The following is a 24924-nucleotide window of genomic DNA, read 5'->3' on the forward strand; positions in this document are numbered from 1 at the left end:
ATGTCTCTGGCTGATTTAAAAGTTAAATGGGGTTGTCCTTTTTTGCCTGGACAACCCCTTTAAGATAATTCAGTTGTAGTGCCAGTTCTAGAGTGGAGAGCATCATAGAAGTCAGATGGTGCTCATGCAGTTAGCACTAACCCTATCTGCCTAAAAAGCGGTCACACGCTATCAGACTATAATGGGGTCCTCCAGGTTTCTGCCCGATTCCCACTGATTTTATACTGGAATCAGCAGAGAGAATAATCCTCCTTGCAGGACTTTTTTCTCCATCGACTTTAAGTAGAATGTAAGACAGAGTCTCAGAGACTCAAACGCTAGTGTGAACCTACCGTCAGCTTGTATTGACTGTAACGTGCAATATTACAGGGTAGAGCTAAACAACTGTTTCTAAAAGCAACCAGACCTGAATTTTTCCAGTTTACCATTACTATTACATATATATTGTTCTGGTGACGGAAGTTGTAAAGATTTTCTTTATTTGAAAACCAAATTCATCACCAAATATTTGATATGCCAAAGTCTCATTATGTTGATTTTGCCAATTTTTTTTTGCATTCCTGTGTTACATTTCCTAGCAGTGCCACATAAGTGGAAATGAGCTATTAACACGGTGGCCAATAAACTCACTGAGCTATTTGTGTAATGCACAACAAGGACAAGTGTTTCCGATACTCTTTAGAAGCAACTAAGAAATGAGGGTCCTGATCCCACCATATGTTGGGGCCCATAAACCGTACTAGGAGTAATACACCTGAAGCTGACGTCTTACTGCACAGTAACTTCATTTAGGGAAGTTGTCTTGTTGGAGTGTTAGTCCCTGCCTCTGTGGAGTTGTCCTCAGCAATCTTTCTCCTCGCCTGAGCACCTCCTGTAGCACAGAGGAACAGGTTATGACATTCTAGAAAAAAGATGATGACAGAAAAGCCGGCAACAAATTTTAATGTACTTCAAGCTTGTCTGATCATTTCTGAACCATAAACGGGATTACAAATCAAAACCGCAGGGAACTGTGCGATGCAGTGGCGGCTAGTACAGAATGATATAACTTTATTGACAGTGGATAAGGTTAAAAAATGACAATGATTAATGATTATGACTAATTAATAAATGATACAGCTTCTTGCCAAAGGGGTCATACCACAGAGCTAAAAAAAAATACCGTAAATTCTGTTTCCATTTTAGTCACCAAGACACTCATCTTCCATACAAGCACACAGAGGCTAATTTTTGTTCTGTGTCCTCTCTACACTACTTTTTAATAATTGTTTAGATGTTCCTTCCATAGTCATAGGCCTTTGTAGGCCTTCCTGCCTACAAAGGATAAGGACAGCCTACATACTAGCTAGCAATACAAATTGTTTTGTATATATGACCACGGTTATACAGTAGTATCCATAGGGATACTATTCAGATGGCCAATCATTTGCTATTGGACGACCCACATGATACCAGTAAGGTCCACCATCAGCAGGTACTGACAATCTCCTTAAAGGGATCCTATCATTCAGATGGCATTTTTTGTGCCTAACACGTGGGAATAGCCTTAAGAAAGGCTATTTGTCTCCTACCTTTTGATGTCTTCTCTGCGTCGCCGTTCCGTAGAAATACCTCTGCTGGAAGAAGACACAGGAAGATGACGTTCCTGAAGAAGATGGAGGCGGTGCTGGAGAGTTCTCTGGCAGCTTTGGGGACACCCCCAGTGCTGTTTGAGCACTTGGGCCACCCCCAGTGCTGCGAGAGAACTCATTTGCATACCGGCAAAAACCGGAATATCAAGCATAGACGGAGCAGACAAAGCACGGAGAAGACAACAAAAGGTAGGAGATGAATAGCCTTTCTTAAGGTTATTCCTACATTTTAGGCACAAAAGATGCCATCTGAATGAAAGGATCCCTTTAATCCTTTGAGACTGGCATTATCCACTAGCAGTTTTCTGGTGTCATAGGACATGTGAGTCTGGTGGTTAACCCTTGAGTTAATTCTTTGTGATTATACGCTGAAAGGAAGGTTCTGCACAGGTTCTTGCAACCTAACAACGTAGGAAATTGGATTAACCAGGGTTGAGATCTGTATCTACAAGAAAACCCATAGAAGTAGCAAGTGTGGTTCTACACTATGTTCCACTATGGATATATATGCTCTCACTCTTGATGGATTCATATTTTTATTGACATTTGGCCACCATGTTAAAATGGACTAAAGCTGCAGAGACATAACGGAGACAATTGAGAGGTTCCCCCTTTAATCAGTCCGAGACCACCCCACTATAAATCATCAAGCAATGAAGGGTTGTGTCTGATTAGATTACAATTTTGTAAAAAGTTGAAATTGAGCATAATGTTGAGTATAATACTTGAACATCTGTCTTCAATACCTCGGAGCATCTGCTTAGTATCTGATGTATAAACAAAACATGAATTCATTCCTTGCTGTCACTGTTAATTCTCCTTTGTGAGGGTGCTGGAGTATTAAGAACCATGTGCTTGTTTTATGTCTGTCTGAGTGAAAACCTCTGCAGAACATAAACCAGGAATGAAAGGAGCCACTTCTGGGACAAGAAACACTCTACCGTGCAAACAACAACAGGCGACCGTATTTCTCTACCAAACTCGAAACGTACATTGGAAATGTAGGCTGTCAGTGGAGGCATAAAGAAAACTCTCAGGTCCAAGGCACAAAATTGATGTTGTTGCAATGTGTATAACTCTAGAGAATTTTTATTCCTTCGCAGATAAAAAAAAAAAATGCAAGTTCTGTTGGGACCACCTAAGACTAATTTGTGACTAACCTATGTTGTTTTTGTTGAGGATAAGCAATGAACAAATACAGAGATAATGCGATAATGCAATGTTACATGTGTAAATGGGTATCCATGGAATGCATGAACCCACCCTTATACTCTTAGAGAACCGGTCCTATCCTAAGAAATAGGCGACAACTGGCCATCAAAGCCCTTCCTATATATGTGACAACACAGAACACAGACAAGACAAACAACAAAAAGGAGGTCAGCTAGCCAAGGGTCCAGTAACAGTCGAGCTATGCAATACAGAATCAAAACCCAAGAGAGTAGTCAAATGGTAAGCAAGAGGTCAGCGGAAAGCAATACAATAGTAGCAGAACAGGAGCTTAGCAGAGACAAAGTCATAATAGCCAGGAAGTCTATGGGGCTGATCTCAGGTATATAGAAAGTCTAAGACCCACCGTAGGCTTGATTGGAAGATAGGCTGTCAATCACACAGGGAAGGCTAGATTTAACTGTTTGATGGACATAGGAAACAAGGTGCAGCAGATGAGTGTGGTGGGAATTCAGTTACAGAGATATATAGAACAGTGTTCACACAGTGCAACGAAAAAAACACTAAGCAAAGAATCAAACTGAACTCACCTCCTGCGCCTCAGTGGAGGGTAGGCAGAGACCGAAACAGGCAGAAACGTTACAGATACATGAATAGAGGTAGCGATGGTGAAAAGGTCTTTGTATTGCTTTTTTATTGGCAACCATCCATCTCACTTGTATGTACTTGTTGAAATATCAAGGCTATGGGCATTAATGTTCTGGGAAGGCAATCCAAGGGTACTTACTAGATTTTGAAACATGGAGCTATGGTGATAGACATAATGGTTGAAGATTTATAAGGTGTGGCTCAAAATGTTCAAGTCTAGGTGTTTGAAAGCTGTTGAGGTCAGGGACTATAAAAGTTAATCAAGTTCTATTACATCACTTCAAACCATAGCTTCTGTGCAAGAGCTTTTCCAAACTGTCACCACACAACAATAAACACGTTTTCCTAAAATGTTCTCATATGGTGTAGTATTAGATTTCTCTTAGAAACTAGAGTTGAAAAGTCCAAATCCATGGTTTCACTCCAAGAAATCTTTATTGTGGATGGCTGCCAGTGATATTATAGTTATTTCTTCCAACTACAATCCTAGTGGACAAGTAAAAACCATAGTGTAGCAGTCAGAAAGTTGTAGACCCATTATGTCACCAAGCTGGTTTGATTTTGTGCCACTCATAAGGATATTGTCTAAACTGCTTGCTCGGTATTCACGCTTTAACCACTATACAGGGATTAAGACTTCATGGTTGCTTCATCTTAGAGTGGTCCTGTTGTTGGTGACAGTTGGCATAGGGCCAAGGAGTTTGGCAGGAGAGTAGTCCAGGTACAGGCCGGAAGTTGGTGGCAGGCAGAATACATATGTGGTCAAGAACAAGCCAATGGTTAGGTCTGACAGCACAGATGCCATGCTCAGGAAGAAGCTAAGGTCAGGCACAGATATAAGGCAGAGGGTGTCTGCAGCCTCAGCCAGGTGGCTTTAAACATGAGATGCTAAAGAGGAATCTCACCACTCACAAGACATTAAATGAAAGAGAAGGAGGTTATGCTAAAGATAGTCTATAAAGTCCAAACTGCCTCCAAACAACTAATAGTGCTGTGCAGAGGCCTTTAAGATGAGAAGAAATATAGCTTTAAGGCCACAAACTGATGACGCAATACTGAGACAATTATTTTTTAATGGGTAGGCAAATCAGACCGAAGTGCACCGAGGGCAGGACCTGATGTACAATAAGATCTAAACTAAGACCTCGTCTAAGTCTTGCACATTACACTGTTATCAGTTTAGGAGAAATTTTGGACCTGGCAAACTTTCTTTAGGATAAGTGAAGTTTAGAAAATCCATTTTTATATATGTCATTAGGGAATTCTGATATAATATTGGGGTCTCCATGGTCAGGATTACTCATCTATTTGTAAGAGAAGAAAGAGGTTACAAATAACCTGTCTCTTTCTCTCTTTCTTTCTTTCTCTCTCTCTCTCTCTCGCTCTCTCTCTCTCTCTCTCTCGCTCGCTCACTCTCGTTCGCTCTCTCTCGGGTATGTATTACATTGTATTACCCAAACTACCCTTTAATTTGAATACCTGGACTGTCTAAAGTGCAGAACCCAGTTAATTCTTTCCCTATACATTTTTGTATTTGTTTGTACATAGTAATAATAATACTTAATATAATTCACAGTAGGATGCAATGAAATTAAAAGAAGTTTACTCATGGTAAAATTGTTTTTTATACTTGTGTCCCTTGGGCCCAAGGTTTAATGTCACCACAATACTGGAGAACCTTTTTAATATTCAGAGCAGATCATATCACAGCTTCCCGATGAACATCTGTTGCATCCTAAGGTTTATTCACTTTTTCCACCTCTCCACTGATGATGGGTGATATTGTGCTTACTGATTCCTGGGCTTGCTATGTTTGCAGTGATCATTCTCAATTGTTCTTTTAGCTAACAATGTAATACCCTATTGCTGTCTATTGAGAAGAATCAGAACCTCCATGCCTCTTGTGCTCAGCTACAGTATGGCATTAATGGAGTGTAGGCGTAAGAGGCATTCCTTGTCTGCTCATCATGTCATATCACATGAATAACACCAGTTTTCAGTGTGCAGTGTGTGAAGGTGACAACCACTATGTACACAAAATAAGTCGCCTTCTCAAGTCCCCACTTGGAAACTCTGTGTGTGAACCTTGGTAACCTTTGTTTGTATTTCACGCACAGGAGTGTTGGGGAAATTGAATAGTGACATTGGATTCCTAAGTATAACTGAGATCCAGAAATCAAGGATCTAGAATAACAAGAACCTGACACAGAGTAAAAGGATAGTAGAAGTAACGGTCCAACATAGTAGAACAATGAGGCACCTGGATAGTACTGGCAGATGTCTCATATCTTCAGTTTATTTTTGTATATTCCTACTAGTGGCTAGCTTTTCTCTCCTTCACTGTATGGTGCTGCAGATGGGGAATTGATCTTCTATCAACAGCCCTTTTCTTTATACCATAAGGGTGATTTTACACACAGAGCTTTTTGGAAAAAAATTAGATTTTTTTTTCCCCCTGCCTTCCAAAGGTCCTAAGATTTCTATTTTTGCATTTATAGAGACATATTTGCAATTAAAGTTTGCAGGACAAAGTGTACTTTATAGTGGTTCCATTTAATATTCCAAGAATGTACTGGGAAGCTGAAGAAAAATTCAGAATGGGGTGGAATTGGAGAAAAACTGCACTCCTGCGACATTCCTATGGGATTTGTTTTTGCTGCGTTCACTGTGCAGCCAAAATTACGTTACCTGTACTTTATGGGTGGGTTTGATTCCAGCAATACCAAATTTATATAGTTTTTTATGTTTTAACCCTATAAAAAAATTCAAAAATTTGCCAAAAAATAAAATCCTTGGAGACGCCATATTTTGACACCTGTAACTTTTTTAAAAATATATATATTTTCTTGTATGGGGTGGAATATGGCATCTTTTACTGCAGGGCCAGATGCACTTTTTTAATCTATTGCTTTGATGGCTTTTTATTCAAACTTTTATGAGCGGTGAAACAACGAAAAAAAAAACAAAAAAAATGTTAGTTTGGCTCTTTTGATTCTATTCTCCACTGCTGGATTCCTTGTATGTTTTCAGACAAAGTGATTTTTTAACTATAACTTTTAGATCCCCTAGAGGTCTTGAAATCAGAGAGTCTGATCACTAATACAATGCATTACAATGCTAATGTACTGCAATGCATTGCAAAATACCGGCACTTCTATAACAGGCTTCATTGAGCAGCCTGAAGTAGAATCTCATTACAGACAAGTTGGGGAGCCTTAAATAGGCTCATGGTTTTCATGTAAAAGAATTGTGGGCACTGATCTAGGTCATTGCTGCCAGTTCTCCTGAGCCTGACGGCCGCCGTATTTCGATACTTGACATCCGCTATACTATTACTGCGGGTGTTGGGAATGGGTTAAAAACAATGGGAGAATTCATTATGTAGACAAATTTTCTGAGGAAGTCGTTTGTTGGAATTTCTATTGATGTCATTTGTGTCATATATACATCAAATCTCATACGTTGTTTACGAAATATGGTGCATATTTAAGTCTAACACTTCTGTTCTGTGATGTTATTCCGCTTTCTATGTTACCCACATACAGACGTGATAATGTAGAAATTTGTGGTGCTTTCAAAAGGCACATTTTCACTAGACAGGTCAACCATGCCCACTTACCACCTACTTTTAGTGGGATGATTGATGTAAAAACACAAAAAGCTGCAAAATCTTTGTACAAAACGGTTCAAAAAGTCACATCTCTATTTTGCTATTTATTGATGCTAGTTTTGGGCCATTGCCTTTTTGCTCGAGACTCTTCTTGCCTTTTAGTTTTCTGGCAGGCTTTGTGTAGGGTTCTCTACAAGACTTGAAAACACTGGAAAAACCGTATGTTACGAATGTCATGAATAGAAAAAAATGGCAATACTTAAAATATATGGCATTTTTTTAAACAAAAAAAAATTCTGTGTAAAGGATACTTAAGGCTAAGATCACACTATGAAAATGCAGGATTTTACAGTCCCAGCAAAGTGAATAAAATTGAATTTATTTTAACCACAAATTGGAATAAAAAAGCAAAGCCGAAAACATATTTCTCTAAATAGCAGCGTACTTATGTCTACAGAAAACTGCTTTTAATGTTGCGATTTTCTAGTCCCCATCTTAAAACTTCAAAGACTAAATGCAGCAAATATGACACAGACATACACATACTTAGTAACTAACATAGCTCCTTACTAGAGATGAGCGAACACCGTTCAATCGAATAGGTATTCGATCAAATATCAGGCCGTTTGAGGTATTCATTCCCAATCGAATACCACGCGGCATACGCAGTAAAAATTTGTATCCCCTCCCACCTTTCCTGGCGCGTTTTTTGCACCAATAACTGTGCAGGGGAGGTGGGACAGGAACCACGACAACGGAGGCAGTGAAAAAAATTGAAAAACCCATTGGTTGCCAAAAACATGTGACCTCCCATTTATAAGAATGGCCGCCGCCATATTCGCCAGATTTGCGGTCAGAGATAGGGAGAGAAACATATCTGCTGAGGGCTAGATAGGCATTAGCTTCAGATAGGCAGGGAAAAACCGAAGAACAACAACAGCTCTTCTCAGAGCTATACACTGCAGGGAGAGGAGACCAGCTTTCCACGGACGGTGGAAAACAGGGAACAGAACAGTTACTTGTTGCTATATATGTGCACACCAGCTTTTGTTAGGGATGTCCCCACACAAAATAGCAGGAATCCACAGCAGTTACTTCTTGCTATATACGTGCAAACCAGCTTTTCTTTGGGGTGTGTCCCCCCCCCACAAATTTGCAGGAATACAGAGCAGTTACCTGCTGCTATATATGTGCAAACCAGCTTTTATTAGGGGTGTCCCCCACAAAATAGCAGTAATCAACAGCAGTTACTTCTTGCTATATACGTGCAAACCAGCTTTTCTTTGGGGTGTCCCCCCCACACAAATTTGCAGGAATAGGCGCATGTTGCGGGAGTACCTGGCCGACACCAGCCCTGTCCTCTCCAATACTTCTGCGCCCTATACTTATTGGGTCTCCAAGTTGGATTTGTGGCTGGAACTTGTGCTGTACACATTGGAGGTTTTTTCCTGCCCTGCCGCCAGTGTACTTTCGGAAAGGGTCTTCAGCGCAGTCGGTGGCATAATTACGGATAAGCGCAGCCGGTTGTCACCTGACAGTGCTGACTGGCTGACACTCAGAAAAATGAACAGCCACTGGATAGACCCATCATTTTCATGTCCACCTGTGTCAAGCACCCGGACATGAAGTTTCATGTGTGTGCTCACCCTCTACAATTTCTCCTCCTACTCCTCCACCGTCAGCGTTGCACAATTGTGCTCCTACTAGGCTCAATCCACCCTCATTCCCCCAACTCTGCTGGTTAGAGCCTCAATCCACCTTGATTCCCCCCAGCTCTGCTGGTTAGAGTCTCAATCCACCCTCAATCCCCCCAACTCTGCTGGTTAGAGTCTCAATCCACACAGATTCCCCCCAACTCTGCTGGTTAGAGTCTCAATCCACCCTCATTCCCCCCAACTCTGCTGGTTATAGTCTCAAACCACCTTGATTCCCCCCAGTTCTGCTGGTTAGAGTCTCAATCCACCCTGATTCCCCCAACTCTGCTGGTTAGAGGCTCAATCCACCCTCATTCCCCCCAACTCTGCTGGTTAGAGGCTCAATCCACCCTCATTCCCCCCAACTCTGCTGGTTAGAGTCTCAATCCACCCTGATTCCCCCAAACTCTGCTGGTTAGAGTCTCAATCCACCCTGATTCCCCCCAATTCTGCTGGTTAGAGGCTCAACTCACTCCAAGGGCCAAAAACACTGCCAGTGCAAGGCTCTACTCACTGCAAGGGCCAAAAACACTGATGGTAAGAGGCTGAAACCTGGTAAGAGGTGCTATTAGAGATACAAGTCTGAGTGACGGGAAGAAGGAGGAAAACAGCCTGACAAGTGAAGGAAGGACAATTCTTTAATGTATTACATAATTTCTTATACATTCATGAATAGTTGTTTTATAATTGAAGGTATGCTTTAAGGTTTTAGATTCAGACCTATAGGAATACAATTTCTCTATAATGAATCGAAAGAATCCTAAAGGTTTTTGGGATTAGACTTTTCATAATAAATTAAAAATTCCATTAATGGCTCATTGGTGCTAATGGTGTATAGATAACAGTGCCAGCATTTGGATGGGTGCCAGGCTGTTTGGGGATGTATAGAGTGTCTAAAAACAGCTTGAGACAGCTTGTAACCGGAGCAGCAAATATGTAGAGCAGCCACTGGGGATCTGAGCGTGTAGCTAGGAAAGCTGGATTACTGCAAAGGTCAGGAGAACTTTTCATTACATCTCGTGGTTGCAGTCAGTTGCACACAGTCTTGGAAAAAGTCATGAATACAATCACACATTTTGGGTTTAATGCTGATGCCATACAAGTACCAATCCTAGGCATTAACAACTGTAACTTTATTATAATAGAAGCCGGCACCAAAGTACAGTAAGAGAATTGCATAATATAACATAATGGCTGTAATAGCAGTTCTAATAGTATGTCCATCTTTACTCTAATGCACCTAAAGTAAAAATGAAGCAAATTTGCAAAAAGTCTTAATAAGAACTCTGCTGATTTAGGAATGTCTCTACAGTTACACACCATTGCATCCATTCATCTAATACTTCTTGTCAACCTACTAAATGTACAATATGTGTACAAGACGTAAGGGATGCATGACAACATATAAGAAAGGGGGCTTCATAGAAAGGCTTTGAAGGCACCTGATGCTTGCTTGCCCATCTCTTTGGATGGTCCTTCATAGATTCTCATCACCCATTAAACTTTCTCTTGTGAACCAATACATCTAGATTGTTTGCCCCTATGATACTGCATATGGCAGATTGGTCTGTGGGCTATCATTGGCACCAAAAATGAATGTGAATGCCACCTCTGCACTGCCTATGTCTATCTCATGGGCATGTAAGCACTTGGCTGTAGGCAATAGTTGGTATTATTTGATTATATAATCTCTAGGGAAGTAACAGAGAAGGGGCATAGTTGGGGTGGCTTTACTAGGGCATAGGCCAACCTGTGCTGAGTGCCAACAATCCAGTTTTCTATGATCAGGGTATTTAGAAAGAATCTTAGAGCAGGGAACCGAGCTTTGTCCCCAGGTGAAGGAATTCCTAGCTATTGCTTTGTCAGATTTTACCCCCTAACTTTGCTGTATGATTATAGGTATTTATAATATATAATCGCTTATAATACAATGCCCTATAATTAGAGATGAGCGAACACTAAAATGTTCGAGGTTCAAAATTCGAATCGAACAGCCGCTCACTGTTCGTGTGTTCGAACGGGTTTCGAACCCCATTATAGTCTATGGGGAACAGATACTCGTTAAGGGGGAAACCCAAATCCGTGTCTGGAGGGTCACCAAGTCCACTATGACACCACAGGAAATGATGCCAACACCTCTGGAATGACACTGGGACAGCAGGGGAAGCATGTCTGGGGGCATCTAACACACCAAAGACCCTCTATTACCCCAACATCACAGCCTAACAACTACACACTTTACACACTCAATACCACCTCTCTGACAGTAGGAAAACACCTTGAAACATGTGTATTTGGCACTTGCAGTGAGGAGAGCTTGTCACCAGCAGTGAATTTGGCCCTTGTAGTAAGTTGAGGTTGGCACCAACATTTGTTTTGAAAATCAGGGTGGATTGAGCCTCTAACCAGCAGAGTTTGGGCAAATTCATGGTGGAGGGAGCCTCTAAAAACCCCAGTTTGGACCAATTCATGGTGGAGGGAGCCTCTAAAAACCCCAGTTTGGACCAATTCATGGTGGAGGGAGCCTCTAAAAAACCCAGTTTGGACCAATTCATGGTGGAGGGAGCCTCTAAACAGCCCAGTTTGGACCAATTCATGGTGGAGGGAGCCTCTAAACAGCCCAGTTTGGGCAAATTCATGGTGGAGGGAGCCTCTAACCAGCCCAGTTTGGGCAAATTCATGGTGGAGGGAGCCTCTAAAAACCCCAGTTTGGACCAATTCATGGTGGAGGGAGCCTCTAAAAAACCCAGTTTGGACCAATTCATGGTGGAGGGAGCCTCTAAAAAACCCAGTTTGGACCAATTCATGGTGGAGGGAGCCTCTAAACAGCCCAGTTTGGGCAAATTCATGGTGGAGGGAGCCTCTAAAAACCCCAGTTTGGACCAATTCATGGTGGAGGGAGCCTCTAAAAACCCCAGTTTGGACCAATTCATGGTGGAGGGAGCCTCTAAAAAACCCAGTTTGGACCAATTCATGGTGGAGGGAGCCTCTAACCAGCCCAGTTTGGACCAATTCATGGTGGAGGGAGCCTCTAAAAACCCCAGTTTGGACCAATTCATGGTGGAGGGAGCCTCTAAACAGCCCAGTTTGGACCAATTCATGGTGGAGGGAGCCTCTAAAAACCCCAATTTGGACCAATTCATGGTGGAGGGAGCCTCTAACCAGCCCAGTTTGGACCAATTCATGGTGGAGGGAGCCTCTAAACAGCCCAGTTTGGGCAAATTCATGGTGGAGGGAGCCTCTAAAAACCCCAGTTTGGACCAATTCATGGTGGAGGGAGCCTCTAAAAAACCCAGTTTGGACCAATTCATGGTGGAGGGAGCCTCTAACCAGCCCAGTTTGGACCAATTCATGGTGGAGGGAGCCTCTAAAAACCCCAGTTTGGACCAATTCATGGTGGAGGGAGCCTCTAAACAGCCCAGTTTGGACCAATTCATGGTGGAGGGAGCCTCTAAAAACCCCAATTTGGACCAATTCATGGTGGAGGGAGCCTCTAACGAGCCCAGTTTGGACCAATTCATGGTGGAGGGAGCCTCTAACCAGCCCAGTTTGGGCAAATTCATGGTGGAGGGAGCCTCTAAAAACCCCAATTTGGACCAATTCATGGTGGAGGGAGCCTCTAAACAGCCCAGTTTGGGCAAATTCATGGTGGAGGGAGCCTCTAAAAACCCCAGTTTGGACCAATTCATGGTGGAGGGAGCCTCTAAAAACCCCAGTTTGGACCAATTCATGGTGGAGGGAGCCTCTAAAAAACCCAGTTTGGACCAATTCATGGTGGAGGGAGCCTCTAAACAGCCCAGTTTGGGCAAATTCATGGTGGAGGGAGCCTCTAAAAACCCCAGTTTGGACCAATTCATGGTGGAGGGAGCCTCTAAAAACCCCAGTTTGGACCAATTCATGGTGGAGGGAGCCTCTAAAAACCCCAGTTTGGACCAATTCATGGTGGAGGGAGCCTCTAAAAACCCCAGTTTGGACCAATTCATGGTGGAGGGAGCCTCTAAAAAACCCAGTTTGGACCAATTCATGGTGGAGGGAGCCTCTAACCAGCCCAGTTTGGACCAATTCATGGTGGAGGGAGCCTCTAAACAGCCCAGTTTGGGCAAATTCATGGTGGAGGGAGCCTCTAAAAACCCCAGTTTGGACCAATTCATGGTGGAGGGAGCCTCTAAAAACCCCAGTTTGGACCAATTCATGGTGGAGGGAGCCTCTAAAAAACCCAGTTTGGACCAATTCATGGTGGAGGGAGCCTCTAAACAGCCCAGTTTGGGCAAATTCATGGTGGAGGGAGCCTCTAAAAACCCCAGTTTGGACCAATTCATGGTGGAGGGAGCCTCTAAAAAACCCAGTTTGGACCAATTCATGGTGGAGGGAGCCTCTAAAAAACCCAGTTTGGACCAATTCATGGTGGAGGGAGCCTCTAACCAGCCCAGTTTGGACCAATTCATGGTGGAGGGAGCCTCTAAAAACCCCAGTTTGGACCAATTCATGGTGGAGGGAGCCTCTAAAAACCCCAGTTTGGACCAATTCATGGTGGAGGGAGCCTCTAAAAACCCCAATTTGGACCAATTCATGGTGGAGGGAGCCTCTAACCAGCCCAGTTTGGACCAATTCATGGTGGAGGGAGCCTCTAAAAACCCCAATTTGGACCAATTCATGGTGGAGGGAGCCTCTAAACAGCCCAGTTTTGGCAAATTCATGGTGGAGGGAGCCTCTAAAAACCCCAGTTTGAACCAATTCATGGTGGAGGGAGCCTCTAACCAGCCCAGTTTGGGCAAATTCATGGTGGAGGGAGCCTCTAACCAGCAGAGTTGTGGGAAAGCAGGGTGGAGGGAGCCTCAAACCAGCAGAGTTGGTGGAAATCAGGGTGGAGGGAGCCTCTAACCAGCAGAGTTGGGGGAAATCATGTTGGAGGGAGCCTAGTATTAGCAGAATTGTGCAACGCTTATGGTGGATGAGTATGAGGATGCGGAGGAATTGGAGAGGTTGAGTACAGACATGGAGTTTCATGTTGGGGTGCTTTACACAGGTGGGCACAAAAATGAAGGCTCTATCCAGTGGTGGTTCATTTTTATCAAAGTGAGCCGGTCGGCACTCTCAGCTGACAGACGGGTGCGCTTGTCAGTGATGATGCCACCGGCTGCACTGAACACCCTCTCAGATAGGACGCTGGCGGCAGGACAGGACAGCACCTCCAAGGCATATAGGGCAAGTTCAAGCCACAGGTCCAACTTCGACACCCAATACGTGTAGGGCGCAGAGGGGTCGGAGAGGACAGGGCTGTGGTCGGAAAGGTATTCCCGCAACATGCGCCTATACTTCTCACGCCTGGTGACACTAGGACCCTCCGTGGCGGCACTTTGGCGAGGGGGTGCCATCAAGGTGTCCCAGACCTTAGACAGTGTGCCCCTCGTTTGTGTGGACCGGTGAGAACTTGGTCGCCTACTGGAGGAACTGTCCTCCCTGCCGCCAACGTCACATGCTGGAAACATCTCCATCATATTCTGCACCAATTGCCTGTGGCAAGCATTGATGCGATTGGCCCTCCCCTCTACCGGAATAAAAGACGAGATGTTGTTTTTATACCGGGGGTCAAGGATAGCAAAGATCCAGTACTGGTTGTCCTCCATGATTTTGACAATACGCTTGTCGCTTGTAAAGCACCCCAACATGAAATCAGCCATGTCTGCCACAGTGTTAGTTGGCATGACTCCTCTGGCCCCACCGGAAAGTTCAATCTCCATTTCCTCCTCATCCTCCATGTCTACCCATCCGCGCTGCAACAATGGGACGATTCGAAGTTGCCCGGAAGCCTCCTGTATCACCATCACATCATCGGACAACTCTTCTTCCTCCTCCTCCTCCTCCTCCTCCATTAAACGCGATGAAGCGGACAGATGTGTGGACCTACTCTCCAGCTGTGATGGATCGGATGCTATCCCTGACTCCTCTGTGTGATCTGAGTTATCCCTGTCAATCAGGGATTCTCTCACAACACACAAGAGCGGGATTGTAAGGCTCACCATCGCATCCTCAGAGCTCACCCTCCTTGTGGACTCCTCAAACACCCGTAGGATGTCACAAAGGTCTCTCATCCATGGCCACTCATGGATGAGAAACTGAGGCAGCTGACTTTGTGGCACCCTAGGGTTTTGTAGCTGGTATTCCATCAAAGGTCTCTGCTGCTCAACCACTCTATTCAACATCTGAAACGTTGAGTTCCAGCGTGTGGGGACGTCGCACAAAAGCCGGTGTTGTGGCACATGCAGGCGTTGCTGGAGAGATTTTAAGCTAGCAGCGGCTACTGTCGACTTGCGAAAGTGGGCGCACATGCGCCGCACTTTCACCAGTAGCTCTGGAACATTGGGGTAGCTCTTTAGGAAACGTTGCACCACTAGGTTGAAGACGTGGGCCAGGCATGGAACATGTTGGAGTCCGGCAAGCTCCAGAGCTGCTACCAGGTTCCGGCCGTTATCACAAACGACCATGCCTGGGCCCAGGTGCAGCGGCTCAAACCATATTGCCGTCTCATCGAGGAGGGCATCCCTCACCTCGGAGGCAGTGTGCTGTCTGTCCCCCAAGCTGATCAGCTTCAGCACAGCCTGCTGACGTCTACCAACGCCAGTGCTGCAACGTTTCCAACTCGTAGCTGGGGTCAATCTAACAGCGGAGGAGGAGGCGGTGGCGGAGGAGGAGGCGGTGGCGGAGGAGGAGGCGGTAGAGGAGGAGGAGGAGGGGGGTGTTCTTCTCGTGTCCCTGCCAGGAATGTTAGGCGGGGAGACGAGGTACACCGGGCCAGTTTGGGAAGCAGTCCCAGCCTCAACTACATTCACCCAGTGTGCCGTCAGTGAAATGTAGCGTCCCTGTCCGCATGCACTTGTCCACGCGTCGGTGGTCAAGTGGACCTTTGTGCAAAGCGCGGAACTAAGGGCCCGCCTGATGTTGAGTGACACGTGCTGGTGCAAGGCGGGGACGGCACACCGGGAGAAGTAGTGACGGCTAGGGACGGCATAGCGAGGTGCCGCAGTTGCCATCAGGTCCAGGAAGGCGGGAGTTTCAACAAGCCGGAACGCCAACATCTCCTGGGCCAGCAGTTTAGCGATGTTTGCGTTCAAGGCTTGCGCGTGTGGGTGGTTAGCAGTGTATTTCTGCCGCCGCTCCAATGTCTGAGAGATGGTGGGTTGTTGTAAAGAAGCGCCTGATGGTGCCTTTGATGGTGCAGGAGAAGGAGATAAGACAGGAACAGGGGAGGATGAGGGAGAAGTCAACAAAGTGGCGGAGGCAGATGAAGTGGTGTCCTGGCTCGTCCTCTGGAGTGCATCGCCAGCACAGTCAGCAGTGGCAGTGGCAGAGGCAGAGGCAGTGGCAGAGGCAGTGGCAGTGGCGTGAACGGCAGGCGGCCTTTGTCCTGCCGTTGCTGCCTGCCACTGATTCCAGTGCTTGGATTCCAAATGACGGCGCATTGAAGTGGTGGACAGGTTGCTCTTCTCAGAGCCCCTAATCAATTTCGAGAGGCAAATTGTGCAGACAACACTATATCTGTCCTCGGCGCATTCCTTGAAAAAACTCCACACCTTCGAGAAACGTGCCCTCGAGGTGGGAGTTTTTCGGGGCTGGGTACGAACTGGAACATCTTGGGAGATTCCGGGTGTGGCCTGGCTTCGCCTAAGCTGCTGACCTCTGCCTCTGCCTCTAGCTACCCTTTTTGGTGCTGCACCTGCCTCAACATCCACACTACTTTCCCCGCTTGACATCCCCCCTGTCCAGGTCGGGTCAGTGTCCTCATCATCCACCACTTCCTCTTCCAACTCCTGTCTCATCTCCTCCTCCCGCACAATGCGCCGGTCAACTGGATGCCCTGACGGCAACTGCGTCACATCATCGTCGATGAGGGTGGGTTGCTGGTCATCCACCACCAAATCGAACGGAGATGGAGGAGACTCTAGTGTTTGAGCATCTGGACACAGATGCTCCTCTGTTAGGTTCGTGGAATCGTGACGTGGAGAGGCAGGTTGAGGGACAATGAAAGGAGCGGAGAACAGCTCTGGGGAGCAGGGACAGTTGGGGTTATTGTTCTGTGAAGCTTGGGAATTTTGGGAGGAAGGAGGACAAGACTGTTGGGTAATAGGAGGAGAGGAGGCAGAGTCTGACTGGCTGCTGGACAATGTGCTGTAAGCGTTCTCTGACAGCCATTGCAAGACCTGTTCCTGGTTCTCGGGCCTACTAAGGTTTGTACCCTGCAGTTTAGTTAATGTGGCAAGCAACCCTGGCACTGTGGAGTGGCGCAATGCTTGCTGCCCCACAGGAGTAGGCACGGGACGCCCTGTGGCTTCACTGCTACCTTGCTCCCCAGAACCATTCCCCCGACCTCGCCCACGGCCTCGTCCACGTCCCTTTCCGGGAGCCTTGCGCATTTTGAATTCCCAGTTAGAAATTGGCACTATATACCAGTAGCAAAAATTGTGGGTGCACGTAACCCCAATATATTCTTTGAATTCCCAGTCAGACAATGGCACTATATACCAGTAGCAAGAAATGAGGGTATTTATAACCCCAATATATTCTTTGAATTACCAGTCAGAAACTGGCACTATATGGCAGTAGCAAGAAATGAGGGTATTTATAACCCCAATATATTCTTTGAATTCCCAGTCAGACAATGGCACTGTATACCAGTAGTAAAAATTGTGGGTGCACGTAACCCCAATATATTCTTTGAATTACCAGTCAGAAACTGGCACTATATGGCAGTAGCAAGAAATGAGGGTATTTGTAACCCCAATATATTCTTTGAATTACCAGTCAGAAACTGGCACTATATGGCAGTAGCAAGAAATGAGGGTATTTGTAACCCCAATATATTCTTTGAATTCCCAGTCAGAAACTGGCACTGTATACCAGTAGTAAAAATTGTGGGTGCACGTAACCCCAATATATTCTTTGAATTCCCAGTCAGACAATGGCACTATATACCAGTAGCAAGAAATGAGGGTATTTATAACCCCAATATATTCTTTGAATTACCAGTCAGAAACTGGCACTATATGGCAGTAGCAAGAAATGAGGGTATTTGTAACCCCAATATATTCTTTGAATTCCCAGTCAGAAACTGGCACTGTATACCAGTAGTAAAAATTGTGGGTGCACGTAATCCCAATATATTCTTTGAATTACCAGTCAGAAACTGGCACTATATGGCAGTAGCAAGAAATGAGGGTATTTGTAACCCCAATATATTCTTTGAATTCCCAGTCAGAAACTAGCACTATATACCAGTAGCAAGAAATGAGGGTATTTATAACCCCAATATATTCTTTGAATTCCCAGTCAGACAATGGCACTGTATACCAGTAGTAAAAATTGTGGGTGCACGTAACCCCAATATATTCTTTGAATTCCCAGTCAGAAACTGGCACTATATGGCAGTAGCAAGAAATGAGGGTATTTATAACCCCAATATATTCTTTGAATTTACAGTCAGACAATGGCACTGTATACCAGTAGTAAAAATTGTGGGTGCACGTAACCCCAATATATTCTTTGAATTACCAGTCAGAAACTGGCACTATATGGCAGTAGCAAGAAATGAGGGTATTTGTAACCCCAATATATTCTTTGAATTCCCAGTCAGAAACTGGCACTGTATACCAGTAGTAAAAATTGTGGGTGCACGTAACCCCAATATATTCTTTGAATTACCAGTCAGACAATGGCACTATATACCAGTAGCAAGAAATGAGGGTATTTGTAACCCCAATATATTCTTTGAATTCCCAGTCAGAAACTGGCACTGTATACCAGTAGTAAAAATTGTGGGTGCACGTAACCCCAATATATTCTTTGAATTCCCAGTCAGACAATGGCACTATATACCAGTAGCAAGAAATGAGGGTATTTATAACCCCAATATATTCTTTGAATTACCAGTCAGAAACTGGCACTATATGGCAGTAGCAAGAAATGAGGGTATTTATAACCCCAATGTATTCTTTGAATTCCCAGTCAGAAACTGGCACTGTATACCAGTAGTAAAAATTGTGGGTGCACGTAACCCCAATATATTCTTTGAATTCCCAGTCAGACAATGGCACTATATGGCAGTAGCAAAAATAGTGGGTGTATATAGCCCCAATTCTATTGCTAGGGGACTTGCAGGGTATTTCTGGGGTGAAGGTGGGGGGGCACCCACTATTTTGCCTATATAGGTTTTGCCTACTTTTCTCAACGTCACCGGTGTCGTAGTTCCTGTCCCACCTACCCTGCGCTGTTATTGGAGCAAAAAAGGCGCCAGGGAAGGTGGGAGGGGAATCGAGTAATGGCGCACTTTACCACGCGGTGTTCGATTCGATTCGAACATGCCGAACAGCCTAATATCCGATCGAACATGAGTTCGATAGAACACTGTTCGCTCATCTCTACCTATAATATTACAGTGTTTTTGCACTGGAGCTTCACTAGATGAGCTGCCTTATAACATCATATATTGCATACAGGTGCGCTTTAAATCTGTCCTCGGCGATGTGTCACAGACCTCTGCTTACTGCATGTATATCTGGGGTGTGAAAATTGCTAGGCAAAGATTAGAAGAAGCAGTGAAGTGTGCAGTCCTTGTAATGGGCATGTTAGGAAACATGTTTCCACACTACGCCTATTATAAAAAAATAGTGTATTAGCCACTTCACAGCCAAGGAGATAAAAACCAATTGCGGCATGTACAATTTAAACAGCTGGCAGCGCTGTAAACTTGATTTGATTTTTGATATGGCTTATATTTTGCAATTTGTACCATATTACGGCTTCTCTCCTGGTCTGTAAAGAGCTTCTGCCACATCTGATTGTCATTGCTGCGCAGTCACAAGGGAGACTAGAAATCAAGGTTTGCAAATGATCAGCGTGGACCAATGGACAGGTAGAGTGCAGCATATTGAGGCTCCTCTACTGGCCCCTAGCCACCTTTGGTTTCCAGACGCCAACACGGAGAAAAAAAATCGAATGTGTCAAGTCACATTGTAGTAAATGAAGTAAATAGTAATTATAACAGCAGTCATCTTGTTTTCACAGTGTAATATTATGGTCCAATGTATTACGGCAGATGTCCCCACTGTAGGGATTTTCTAATGGAAATATTTCGATTTGTTGTGGATTTTGGCTCAGAACACACTTGTTATTTTGTGCTTCTGCAGTCATGCTATGGAAGGGTTGACGTAACACATCCAATGTCCTGCAATAGAGTTATGCAGTACATTGGGATTTTATGTAATACTGAATTTCAGCAAATCAAAAATTCCAATGCTATTATATGATATTACATTAGAATTCTATGGGGAAATAAATCACATATGATTTCTGCTAATCTCAATAAATCTGTACCTGTTATATGTACATGTTTGCCGCCATAGAAATTTATTATTCCTTTCTTTCTTTCTCTTTCTTTCTTTCTTTCTTTCTTTCTTTCTTTCTTTCTTTCTTTCTTTCTTTCTTTCTTTCTTTCTTTCTTTCTTTCTTTCTTTCTTTCTTTCTTTTCTCTCTCTGTCTCTCTCTCTCTCTCTCTATATTGGATAATATATTACACTCACATTATTACTCTTTGAGAAACACAATCACATGAGTGCCATTATGGTTACATGGAGTCCTGCAGAGAAGTGTCTGCAATGACCTGACACCTCAGACTGAAGGATCTTTATCTATATAATGACCAAATGATAGTTCAACAAAATTACACTGAATCTGCTGAATCTTCCCATAACATGTCCTAATATCGCCTAAGATGGCTCCTTCACCTTGTAAGTTATTCTTACATTGCCAGAAATAAACTGGAGGATAGGTAAGGACACACTGAAAAAGTAAAGGAGGTCTTTAGGTAGGCCAGCCTGGCAGACCTGAATGGAGGGGAAGGATGCCAGGGAAGTCTTAGTGGATGGAGTTGCTACAGGAAGGGTTTATTGGGATGCCAAGACATTTTGCCACAGTATGTGAAGAGTACTGCTTGTGCTTTTTAATGGTTAGGAGAGTTTAATGTAATATATGTGGTTGTTATTAGTCATGGCAACTAGTTGACTGGTTGGGGGTTCTTGGAGTTGAAGAAAATGAGTGGGTCATAGACATATTGGCTAGTTTCCCCAAATTACTGGTACTTATATTTTTGGTCTGGCTTGTTTGGACTCCTCCTGGGTGTTGGTGTGGTAAATAGCCATCTGTGTTTGCATGGAGTCCCGGAGCCTTTGATTTGCAGTCGGAAATAACGCGTGATGGGCAGATTGTCAACCAAATTTATGGAGCTCCAGGGACCTCCTTGGCCAAAATTGTAACTCAGCCTGTTAAATGGAAAACAACGCATTTTTCTTTATTAAGATATAATACAAAATTTCTTATATTCACTGGTACTATTCATGTATGAAATGTTGTTTGGAGATCTATTTTTAATACATTCAACTTAATATCCCTTTTCCCATCATGGCACTTTCACAGAAGTGCAAGAAGCTGAGATTTGAGAAGCTGTTTGATGTTATCCTCACATTTTAGAGCTGCCTTATCTGTTTCTGTACCAAATGGACCCATTGGAGGACAGAGGGCCAACATATACCTGGGGAAAGCCCTGATTGTCATGTTTCCTCTATGATCCAAGCATAAAGTCCCATAGATCTGTAATAGGATTCTCCACCCACCATGTGACATTTATAGTACTGGCTTTTTCATAGGTGGCAGAGAGTCACTGGGGTGCCTCAGGAACCAGCGCTCGATTATAACTGCTACCTCTGCACCCCTATAGCTTCATCTTTGGTAATCCCCTGTTCCCTGTATTACCAAAACTCATGTATTATAATAAATCCACGCTCAGACCGTAGCAAGACTTGCAGACTTCAGGAAATGTTTATTTTGCTGTAACTAACTCACGGTGACCTTTCCCTGATGCAAACACCCAAGAGCGCAGCAATCCATTGTGTATGCCTTGTCACCTGCATTCTACATCTCCTCACCAACCAGCAGAGAATAACTACAATGTTAGAGGGATTACATTTCTATGAATAAAGCTTTGATGGCTAAAGCCCATTTTGAGACTAAGAAGAGCTGTAGTAAATGACACACCTAGCACTGCTGCATCTGCAAGCTCAAGGGGTTTATTCTGATATATAGGTGTCATTTTGGCATATATGGGACTGAGAAGAAATATTTCCCTTAAAATGAGGACAATTGCTTTGGACTACATTAAACCAGATGGATGGATGTCTTTTTTGTTACTCTGCCTGCACAAATCATTCGTGCGGGCAGTAAGCGGCAAGCACACGGACCCCGTTATAGTCCATGAGGTCCGTGTGCTTTAACTGCACAGCGCTTGCAGTTGCGCTTGTATTCCATCTGGAGGGGTCCTCATGCGGACTCCTTACGGATGGAACACATAAGCTAGTGTGAACGGGGTATAAGGCTGCGCTCACACTGAGTTTTTTGGTCAGGAATTTGAGTCATTTTCCTAACCAAATTCCTGACCAAAAAACTCTGTGTGAACGCAGCCTTAAAGAGGACCTTTTCTCTCTAGATGGGCTTTGTAGGAGGCAGTGAAGGGTGAAAGGTCCTCTTTAATGTCTGATAGATGTGAGTCCTACCTCTGGGACTACAGTATCTCTAAAATGATCCCCCAGGACCCCGTCCCATTGCTTCCTCCTCACCCCATCCCAGCTGGCAGCTAAATATAGGTTGCTAACAGTGGTCAATTACTGAGCTGCAGTTTCCGTAACTCCCTTTGAAGCACAGAACACTAAACTATAGTGTTTCTGCATCTAGCAAGTTACTTCTATCAGAACTTTGAAATTAAAGTAGCCAAGTAGCCAAGGCTGTTTCTGGAACCGGACCCTCCTCAGCAGTCTGGATTTGGCTACCAATGGGGATGGGAGTGAGGATTTGGGAGTCACAGGATGGCATCTTTGGAGGTTCAATCTAGAAACTGGTCCAGAGGTGGATAAAGCTTTCAAATCCTAATTCTACTGTATCTGACAGATTTGTCTCTGCTACACATGCCAGACTTTTCTTTACTTCATCGGATCAAGTAAACTGATATTTGCTCTCTGGAACAAATTCAGTTTCCTGACACCTGAAAAAATTCAGCTTTACTATATCTGACAAACCCAGTGGTGTTACATCTATCCAACTCAATCTTCCATCACGTGACAAACTCAAGTGTCCTACACCTTAAAAACTCAGGTCTGCGTACCGGTTATATCCAGCTTTTCTTATATCTGAAATATCCTGCTTTGCAAAACCTGTACAAATATCAAACTTGTCATTGATCTTTTAACTCTCCAGGTTTTTTTTTTATTTAAAAGGGATTAGTAAGTAAAATCAGTTGTTAGAAGAAAAATAATCTGCATTTGATTTAATTAACCTTCCAATAACACAGCGTAACCTTCCCATCACCAGAGATCTGTGAAAATTGTAACAGTGAAGCAAGTTTTCAGGCCAGCGGAAAGTTCTCAGGGTTCTTACAATTAGGGCTGACATTTCCAGAGTTGAATCTTTTCCAAATGGCTGCAGAAAATCATTGGCTGAGACCATTTTCTTCACATTTCCAGGGATGTGCAATAAAACTCATTGCACTTACTTCTCTACTAGACCCAACAAACAATCTGATAGAAGACAACACTACATCCAGCACCATACAATCATTTATTACTACAGAGGTAGCAGAGCTGAATTTGTCATTGAGGACAGGTTTCCAACAACAGATGCATACAATAAAATAAGATAATCCTTTAATAGTCCCACAATGGGGAAATTCAGTGTGATACAGCATCATGGATAGTATAGTAGTATATAGCAAGAGAGAACACATACAAGCTCATGGCAGATAGAGAGAAACTAGGAGTCATAGCAAGTAAAAAGAAAGAAAAAAACTTCAGGATCACTTAGTTCTCTGTGCGAAGTGATGTTGATTATACAGCCTGACCGTGGTTGGAGGACACAAGGAGGTGGTCACAGCATGTAGCTATAACAGGCAGAATCAGTTTTTTTTTGCAGAGGTGGGGGACATATGCAGCTATCACAATAACATGTGGTAGTTCCTATGGTAGGTAGTAAGAGCTCATGCTCAGCAGTTCGATATCCTTACAGCACTATTGTTCCTTAACCACAAAATACCCCAAAAGTGTACCATCTTTCATCACAAACCCTCCTCCTTTCTTCTTTCTGCTGTCATGTGTTTTATCCACCCGAAGAAGTCTGAAGCCATCCAGGGAGACAAGGTGCTGATTATTCCTCCATGTTGTCTATCTGTATATAAGAGTAGATAAACCTATTACATTTTATAAGTGAATCTTTAAGTGTTATCTGCTGTCATCATATAATAGAGTTGAAGGGGATGAGCACATTGATATATAGCATTGTGGGAAAAGATACAGAATATCTTGCCACTTAATTCATTGAAATCCCTGCTCATTCTGGGCTTAAGAGTCTAGTGGGCAGTTTTACTCACTGACTAAGCCCTCTTTCACATCAGCGTTTGGATTCCATCCGGGGGAGTCCACATGGGGATCCCCGAACGGAATACCAAACACAATTGCAAGCGCTGGTGCAGTAAGAGCACAGGGACCCCATAGACTATAAAGGGGTCCGTGTGCTGGTCGCAAGATCTCCGGGGCAATCGTGCGGACAGGAAAGTAGTTCACCATCTACTTTCTTGTCCACATAATTTGTGCGGGCAGCACGTGGCCAGCACATGGACCCCATTATAGTCTATGGAGTCCATGTGCTTTTACAGTACAGTGCTTGCAATTGCATTTGTATTCCGTTCAGAGGGTCTCCATGCGGACTCTCCTCGAACGGAATATAAAAGTAGATGTGAACAGGGCATAACAGCTATTCCTGCATGCATATTATACAATGAAAACGGTCTATCACTGAGTCACTGGACTCCTAGGACCACAATGAGAAGAGGTTTACTGCAATAAAATACAATTTAGACCTTTCATGGACAGTTCTCCTTACTGCTCATCTGCGGATGGTGTGCTGTCCATGGTTGATGCACTTTTCGTGGTTGATCTGTGAAAAGTTATTCCTTTTTTTGGTTTGGGCTTTGTCTGGACTGGTTCTGATGGAGAGGAGGGAGGAGGTAGAGTCTCCTGGTGGCTGGGTGCTGGTTCAATCATCTGATTCGGGGTCAGAACCATCCTGGAAAGCCCAGGTG

General features: G+C 44.0%; 1 protein-coding gene across 1 annotated transcript in view; it reads left to right on the top strand.

Moving 5' to 3' along the window:
- LOC142214455 (cadherin-13-like) overlaps window positions 1-24924 on the top strand; it is a 295805-nt gene that overhangs the window by 35609 nt on the left and 235272 nt on the right. The window lies entirely within an intron of this gene.

The sequence above is a fragment of the Leptodactylus fuscus genome, chromosome 7 (assembly GCF_031893055.1).
Source record: "Leptodactylus fuscus isolate aLepFus1 chromosome 7, aLepFus1.hap2, whole genome shotgun sequence".
In the NCBI taxonomy this organism is placed as follows: domain Eukaryota; kingdom Metazoa; phylum Chordata; class Amphibia; order Anura; family Leptodactylidae; genus Leptodactylus; species Leptodactylus fuscus.